Here is a 9,569-nt window from a genome sequence, read left to right as displayed (position 1 = left end):
AAAAAAAAAAAAAAACCCCTGCCACTATAAGCACATAACTAGCATAACTCTCTAATTAGCAAGTTCCAGAAGCAGTTTTGAACTACCTTCAAATGCAATTAAGTTCCATTCTGGGAAGAAGATTCTCTTTAAAAATAGTATTTTTTTCATGGCTCCATGATGTTCATTGTCAGGTAATTCCTACCTATATCCCTCTACTTTCAGACAAATAAATATTCCTTCCCTCATAAAATAACAACCTAAATGTCAAACAGTCTTAGAAATATGGAGGACATCATTATAATCATTATCTATAGTAACAATAAGAATATTTCCCTCCTTAAAAAAAGAAAAAAGAAAGAAAGATTGGGTTTTAGAAACTGTGTTTTAATAATATCTCATTGTTTACTATTAACCATAAAATTATGACAAGTTATATTATTTTTCTAAATCACTGTAATTCTTTGTCTTTTAATTTTCTCCACATAACCAAACAAAGAATAGCAACATCAACCTTACTCATACCATAAGGTTAACTAGAGAGATAAACGAAGTCAGAAGTTGCCAAAATGCTTTAAAAATTTTCAATGCTAGATCAATATGAAATAATTTTATTTTTGTACCTCGAAAATTATAAAGTTGGTAGAATAATGAAAAGAACTACAAAATTCATAGGTAAAATACCTGAGAAGTATTTGATTGTAACTAAAGCAATTGACAAAATCTCTTCAGGAAGTTATAGAGACTCTTGAAAAAAACTCTAAAAATTCATAAAGCCATTTAGGCAGAAAATGAGGATGCCAAGTCCTGTCTTAATATCATGGTGACCCTTGATAAAAAAAAAATTCTGAAAATGTCAGGGCACTGCCAGGGCATCTGCACTTTCTGGTTAAAGCTTCAAAAGAAACAATGAAATTATTGGAAGCTTTGAAATGTAACATTACTACATAAAATTTATTTTAGGTGTCTTTCTTAATTATAATTCTTTTAATATATATTTGGCAAGCTGTGATGCACTGCTTGAATAATATCATTAGAGTGAAATAATATCATTATAGTGAAACTGAGAAAACAATTTTCATTGAGAATCTTTTGTATGTTGACATGGTAAGTATCAAGGAAAACTACCACAAGACATAAAGATGTGCAATATTAAAAAGTAAATAAATACTTTCTAAACAAATGACTTCTTGAGTTGCAAAAGTTTAAAAGTAAATTCAAGCCTTGAAGAAAAAAAATGGTAGCTATTAAATGTTTCCTCCTTTTTTCTCAATACTTCTAAATCTTAAAACCCTCAATATCAATTGAATTTAGAAACAATATTATTGAAGAAGAGTGTAACAAAATTTCGGCACAATGTTAACAAAATACTCCAACAGTCTTTCTTGCCTCGTTTTCTTCAATATTTCAAAATTTCATATCTCACATAAATGTATGCTAAACTGTAAAAAGTGAAGCCAAATTTAATACGCAAAGAGAGAAGCACCGACTGGAATGGGAAGTCCAATAACAGTGATAAATATACTTCTATTGCCATACTTGACATGTCTCTGCAGTCTACAGAAACATTTTTAATATTTGGGCAAAAGTACTTAACCAAAATATTAAAGAACATAATAAACTCTAGAAAAATAAAAATAAGCACAATCAGCAGAACATTATTACCAAAAGAACACTTACGTATTTCTTCCAGAACTTCCACAAGACTTTCAAGTCAACCTTTAAATGGAGTCCTAGGTAAATTCAGCCCCAGCATCACATTAGAATAGCCCTGTTAACAGAGACAAATAATTGTGATTCCTTTGAAAATTAACTCTGAATTTATGTTGCAATTTGTGAAATGACTCTGCAGTATAGAAATCATGTTCATCCTAAATAAGAACTATTAATGCATTCATTACTTTGCAAATCTTAAAATATGTTTATGAATATACTTTTGAGGCATTTTAATTTAAACAAATGCAATTTCATTCCATTCTTTGGTATAAACCAAGGAACATGAAGACAGGATAAGATGTATTTCAAAGAGATGAAGGTTTTACATGAATTGACAGGTTTAAACATTTTGATGGCTTAATTTTATGAGTTATAGAATAAAGTTATTTATGTCTCAAATCCCTAACAGAAAACATGACTGATTTCAACTGCCTCTACTTCATGAGGTCTACAATTAACAAATCAGTAGGAATCGTTTTCAATGATCTGAATTTGTATTTCCAAGACCAATTTCCTGAATAAGTGCTGACTTTTTCTAATCTTTTCCTTTTTTAGACTGAATTATTTAGCGTATGCCTTTCTTAGACTAAAATGTGTTATGTGTTCTGAAGGTCCAATAAAATTCTAGAATATAGTAATGCAAAGCTAGTAAATGGATTTAACTAACCACCAAGTCTGATTGATTGAAAGCTGTCTGGAGCCTAAGTCTGAGTCCACATAAGGAAAAAATCCTGTGTTCAGTTAGCCAAGCCTGACATAGGCACTGAAAGAGATGAGTGATATTACGTGTCATACTTTTTGATCACTTAGACATTTTATTCATTTAAAAAATATTTTCAAATGCTTTTAAACTAAAGATGTCTTTCAATGAAACCTTAGTAAGGAGCCAATTAAACATGAAGTATCTGGATGAATCAGAACCCTGAAAACTCAATGCCAACATTACTCACTCCCCCAGGTACCATTAGTATTCCTAAAAGCCTTGGGTATTCTGTACAGCATCATTTGAAACCATTATTTCAGTTAAGCATCAGTATTAAGGTAACTCAAACATCATTATTAAGGTAACTTAGAAACACTAAGGTAATTCAAATTCCTGTACTTCATATACTTCAGCATTCTTTATCATGTCCACATTGCTCTTAATGATAATTTTTTTGCAAATAAACAGGCCCTATTCTTCAATTTACCTATAATAATAGTTCTTCCAAAATTATTTTCTGCCTTTTCTATGCTTCCAGAAGAAACAGACTTCTAATTTCTTCTAAACTTTTAAATTGTATAAAAAAAAAATATTTACAATTTGCTATGGTAGGGAGCAGGGCAATGTTACTCAGATATTTCCTGGAGCTCTGACTAGTATCCTTTAAAAAACTGTATTAGATAAAATGCAGTTACTAGGGAATTTAGTTTTCATTCCCCCCTCTCCTCAGGAACTCACTGATAGGAGGAAACAGCTTTAGTTTTCTAAAGTGTTACTTGGAACTCTTTGTTAATTTTTTTTTTATCCTCTTGTCTTCTAATTAACAAAATGAAGACATTCTAAATGAAATATTATCATTTAATTGTTTTCTAAGCAAAATAAAAAATTACATTCCATAAAGCTCAAAGATAAAACAAATATCTTTTTAATTCTATTACAAAATAGCATGATAAGTATCAAGTAAAGTGCATGATTTTGAAGAATACTAAAAATTTGGAGTACAAAAAAGTAAAGTACGTAGTTACATAAACCAATGTGTAACTGATGGTCAAAATAAAAATTACAGTAACATTTTAAATATGATTTTCATATTGAACTGCAAACATCTTTTGAGGTAATGGTGAGAACTAGAAATCATTTATTATCTCAAAACTAGCGAGTTAACAACAGCCAAATTAAAGAAAGTTAGATAATTGCTGTTGGACATGAAGGTTGTTACTATAAATACATTTCAAAGAACAGAAAAGAAACAACTGAGCCCTAGGAAGTCAACAAACACACAAGTCTGGTCATGGTTGCTGTCAATGGTGATGTACAGTATTGGAATCAACAAAATACTCCTAGGTTTCTGAGTCTGTAGAATGTTTTCTAAGAAGAGAGATGGTCCATAAATTACTCCATTCCTACCAAAATTCATTAAGGGCTCAGAGGCATTCTATAGCCCATACATTTGTATGAGAGGAACATTATTTATTACCATTTATATAGATGTTGCAAACATCAAGAGAGAAAATAGCTAAAATTTGCAAAGCCTAAATGCTGTGGAAGTTCCAACAGAGACCCAGAGTGCTGACTGGGTAATCTCAGCTCTGATTACAGCAACGTCAACTTGGCAACAGCAAGGATGCTTGTCTGTTTAATGTACTTCTGAGACCTCCAAACACAGACTTTGGCATGGCACACAGTAGGCACTCATATAATGAATTAATGTTTTAAGCTGTTGATTAGTAAACATAAAACTGAACAGGCATAGGAATTTAAGAATAAAATTTTAGGTAGAGAAGACAGTAGATATGAATCACTACAGTGATATTACTCATAGGCAATCCAAGTTCAAAATTAAATTTAGTAATTTTTCAAAGGAGTTAAGGTATAGAAAGAAATGCTGTTGCATTTCCTTAAATCAATCTGGCATAATATTAATTTATTTTGAATTATCAAATAACACTACTTGAGGTTATACATTTTGGAATTTATTCAAATATAGAATATTGTTTTGAAATCTTGAAAAACTCGATGTAAACTATCCTAAAAAATGCAGAGTTGATAGTTAACACTAGATCCATATTGTAGTGGTAACTGCATGTAGTACAAATCTACGAAGTATATATAAACACAGCCGGCCATGGTGGCACACACCTGTAATCCTAGTGGCTCAGGAGGCTGAGACAGGAGGATCATAAGTTTAAAGCCAACGTCAGCAATGGTGAGGCACTAAGCAACTTAGTGAGACCCTATCTCTAAATAAAATACAAAATAGGACTGAGGATGTGGCTCAGTGGTTGAGTGCCCCTGAGTCCAATTCCTGGTACCAAAAAAGGAAAAAGTATATATAAAGATGTAAACATACACAGGAATTGTAGCTAATACATAATGAGATTTATTCTTTGAGTCTGACTCCAAAATTATTATTCTGTCATCTTTGTGGAGTCCTGAGGTAAAAGGAGATACTTCAGAGTTGCTAAGTAGAGGTACTTACTTTACAAATTTACTTAAATTCACTATCTTTTAGCCACACTAGGTAAATCATGTAAGTATTTTCTCTATATAATAGCACCTAGGTAAAGCTTTATTCTTGTTTGGTTGACCAATCCCCTGGTGAGTGGCACCTGTTCTAAGAAAATGATGTTTTCAGGCACCACTACATCCCCATCAAACCACTGAGAAGATACATTCATACAAATGAGCTGAAATAGAAGTACACCTAAAAAAAAAATGAAGCTGCAATAAATGTTAAGTTTGCTGCATTATGGATGCAGTTCAAAACATGCTTATTCAAGAATAGGACCATTTTTGTTTTAGTCATTTTTTACACTTATTGAATTGTTCTATTTTAATTTTGAAATATTTAAATATGTATGTTTCACTGACAGATAACATTCTGTCCAAGAGTATAAAAATCAAAATAAAATCAATCCACAGGCTAAAAGATAATGGTTAGATAGAAATGAACAGACAGCGATTAGAGAAAGGAACGATGTGAGGACAGTTCTTTGTAGAACTCTGCCTTCTTGGACTTAACTCAAAGCAAAAGTAACAGCTGCCTGGTGAAGTTGTGTAAAAATGCATTATTGTATTTACACAAAATAGCTAAAAATACTTTAAAATCTAATTTCAAATGGCATAAAAGGCCCTTTTCCCTTCAATCATTGCAGTTACTGAACACCTGCTATGTATAAAGTTTGCTATCTGCTGGAAATACACAGATAAAAGACACCCTCCCTGTTGACTGCTCTTAAGGACAGAGTAAGCATGTAGTAAATAGGTTTCTGAGTGAATCATGTTCCCCAAGGAAAAGGACAGATTATAAGTTAGAATGTGATACCATGAAAGCAAAAGTAAGCACACATGGTGATACCAACTATAAAAGCAATTTGCTATGTGAAAATGATAATTATTTATGAAGCAGGTAGAGAAAGTGACACACCTGTCTGAATCACAACTAAATCCCTTTCAGAATTTCTCTTGAAGCAACAAAAAGAATGATTCTAATATCCTGGTAGCTGAAGACTTGAGTATATTTAAATTTTTTCTCTGATTTTTATAAAACATCCCTTGAAATAAACCATTGTGGTGAAATTAAAAATTAAAAAAAATAACTCATCAAATACATGCATCTCACTTTTCACAGAGCACAATATAAGTGTAATAAAAGTTTTCATGTTAATTAGAACTGTTTTATTAAAATGATTATGCCACTTATTCAAATTAAAACTATTAAAGTCACATAACCCATAACCATGTAAATGTAAACTGCCATAAGCAAATCAAATAAATGTCTATGAGGACACATATGTGTAGTTTAATATTTTCAATAGGATGTGCTGAAGAGAAAAATAAATAAATAAAACAGTGCTCTTGACATCATTACAAATACAGCAAAATATTTAAAACTGGAAGGAAAAACATTTTCAACAAAATAAAATATAGTAAGAATTTTAGTACAAGGTAAAAACTTCTATAACCATAATAGGTTAAAAACAAGCCCCTGGGTTGAAGCCCAGGCTGGAGTTGATTCTAATTCATCCTACAGAGGTGTGTGTGCTCAGTGGGTGCTCAAGGACTACACCAGTGAGCCAATAAAAGGGAATTCCTCCCCAGACTGCCTTGGTTATTCCTTTTTTTTTTTTTAACTTAGAGTATGAGACTGAATTAGAGGAAAAATTATTAAGAAAAATTCAAAAAGGCTACTACTAGTGTAAGTAAAGCAGGTTTAAATAGACTCAGATTATACAGAATGACACAGAGGTCTGATTCTCATTCAAATGCTTCATTGCAGTAAGATAATTAAATCTTTAAAAAAAAGTTACGGATTTTAAAATGCTTCAAATATTTCTTTTTTTTCTGATTCCTTTCTGTATCTGTACGTCCCTTTTCTTCTTCCTTGAATAAGAAAGAAGGTAAATTCATCTTCCTTTCAATATTGACAGTTATTTTTACTAATATACCAACTTCCACATATTAGCAGTTTTAATCCTCAAAACATGTCTAGAACTATGTTTTCTCATTTTTCTCTGTCATTGTCACTTGCAAGAAGGTCTCATGTTCAGCAAAACAGCAGTGTGGTCAAATCTGTAAACCTGGCTTAGAGAAGCAAGGGTCCGGTGTTAACACGTAGGAAAACAACTACACAGACACTTTCTTCATGCTTTGTCACCTCTTTTCAAACCAGAAGAAACCTGAAACAGACTCCAACCTTACAAAAAGTCTTTTTAACAGGTAAGAAAAATTTAGGATCTTGGGAGGTGCTAAGTCCTAACCAATTGAGAGACACATAGCCACAAATATGTCAATGGTCTAAAAACCCTGTGCCAAAAATCCTGATACCCAAGAGGTAATGGACCAAAGCTTAAAGACAAGCTGCTAAAACTCACAGAAAAGGTAGACTATATCAATAGACCTATGTATACTATAGAAATTGGATTAATAATTAATAACAACCAGAACAGAAAGCAGCAGGCCCCATGTTGGCTTGCAGGTGAATTCTACCAAATATTTAAGGAATAGATTATATCAATTCTGTACAATCTCTGTTAGTGGATATAAGCAGAGAGAATACTTCTTAAATCATTCTATGAGGCCAACACTACCCTAATAACAAAACCAAAGATATCACAAAAAAATCTATAGACCAATATCTCTCATGAACATGAATACAAAAATTCTCAACATAATCCAGCAATGTATTTGTACAAAGTACATGCCCACCCACATATGTAGGGAAATTATATAATATACCACAACAAGATGGGATTTATCCCAGGTTTTTAAGACTGGTTAAGCATTCAAAAAGGAGTTAGTATAATCCAACATATCCACAGATTAAAGAAGAAAAATTCCATGTCCAAATAGACAGATGAATAAAAAGCAAGCATATGACAAAACCAACATCCATTCATTATAAAAACCTCTCAGTGAACCAAAGGATAAAATCTTCCTTAACTTGAGGGACATAGTTCTAAAATACATGTCCTATTGGTACAGATTATCAGAAGAAAGACTAATGAGATTTTTAAAACACATTAAAATGAATTATATTAACTTGTTTAAGAATACACATGAGTAGAAAAATAATTTAATAATATTAAATTTTAAAACAAGCATAGCAGGATCATGTTTTCTATTCATCAAATATAAGCTATTCACTTCAATCAGAATGTGTACTAACAAGGAAAAAGATTTCAACTATCCCTTTCATGGATTCATTCACCATTTTAATTAAAAACGCAAACTAATTTCCTTCTTACAGAAAGTTTCATGATAAATCTTTTTGTTTATACTCCAATTCAAATTGTCAACAACATGACTGACTTGTAAATAATTTACATGTATTTACAACTATCTATTGGCCTCCTACTACACTGCACGTGCATCCTAAGCTCAAAGTCAGGCCAAGTTCTGCATTAGTCCCTTCTCAGCAACTCATGAATAAAGTCTATTCCTATTGTTTCCTTACCTAGAATACCCAGTTATACACGACATGACTTCTTGAACTGAAACAACAACAACAACAATAAAATGTATTTGTGGAATAATACCTGCCCCCCCCCCAAAAATAAAACTTTATGACTATTGTTTTTACGGTATGATAAACATACTAATAATTGCATGATGTTTAATTGGTCAGATATCTCCAAAAAGCAAACTTTGACTTCAACTTTTTCATATCTCCTATAAGTTAGTGTTACTAATCTACACCTGCAGAAATCCAGAAACAAACACTAGAAAGTACAAACACATACACACACATGCACACAGACACATATAGATGCTGGGCAATCCTATGTATGTCTCTGCTTCTTTTTTTTAAGGCAATAATGTCACAGGGTCACAGTAGTAAGAACAAGTAACCTACTGACATAAAGATAATGTCTTCTATAGGTGCTCTGAGAGTTTGTCATTTATTTTCATTTTACACTGTGAGGAGTACAGACTTTGGCAATCATCAGAGTGAGCAGGGACACTAACAGAACATACTAAATAAACAACAGGTTTAAGAATATTAGAAACAACAGCTCTAGATTATAGCCCAGTATAAAGGATCTGCCTGTTTGGACCCACCATGTTGTTCCTTAAGACAGTATGTTCTCACAGATATTTTATCTCTGTTGAAGAGAAAGTATAACAAAGAATTTGCATAGATACTTGAGTAGTAGTGTGCAAAATATAAACATTTGTGTACTCAAACTAAATTTTGAATCTTAATTTTTATTTGCCTAGATTCCGGTCAAATAAATGTGTTTTACTATTACCCTACATAAGAGAGGCATCACTCTTACTCAAATACCCTTAATGGCTTTAATACCATGTCATTTGAGTAGACTAAATGTACAATATTTTGTTTATTATTATAGATGGTATCAAATTCCATCTACAGAAAATGCAATTCAGATCTACATGTTCATTTATAAAGATGACTATATAAATAAAATGTGGTCTATCAATGCAATGCAGTAATAGTCAGCCTTAGAAAGAAAAAAGATTCTGATACATGCTATACCATGGATGAACCTTAAATACAGTAAGCTAAGTAGTAAAGTAAACCAGTAACAAAAGGAGAGATATTATATAATTCCACTTGTATGAAATATAGATGGAATAGCCAAATGCAGACACAATACAGATTAGTAGTTGTGGGGGCTGGGCTTGCTAGAGGAAGAAATTGGAAGCT

The 9,569-nt window shown here is 31.9% G+C and overlaps 1 protein-coding gene across 10 annotated transcripts in view; it reads right to left on the bottom strand.

Annotated features, from left to right (window-relative positions):
- Nucleotides 1-9,569, bottom strand: part of Foxp2 (forkhead box P2) — a 546,252-nt gene that overhangs the window by 372,598 nt on the left and 164,085 nt on the right. For all 10 annotated transcript variants that reach the window (XM_048786006.1, XM_048786005.1, XM_048786008.1 and 7 more), the window contains one exon: nt 1,660-1,750. The gene's annotated coding sequence lies outside the window, so the exon portion shown is untranslated. The remainder of the gene's footprint in view (nt 1-1,659; nt 1,751-9,569) is intronic.

Source organism: Marmota marmota, unplaced genomic scaffold, assembly GCF_001458135.2.
Source record: "Marmota marmota marmota unplaced genomic scaffold, marMar, whole genome shotgun sequence".
Lineage (NCBI taxonomy): Eukaryota > Metazoa > Chordata > Mammalia > Rodentia > Sciuridae > Marmota > Marmota marmota.
The sequence above is the reverse complement of the archived record's forward strand: the minus strand, read 5'-3'. Positions and strand labels throughout refer to the sequence as shown.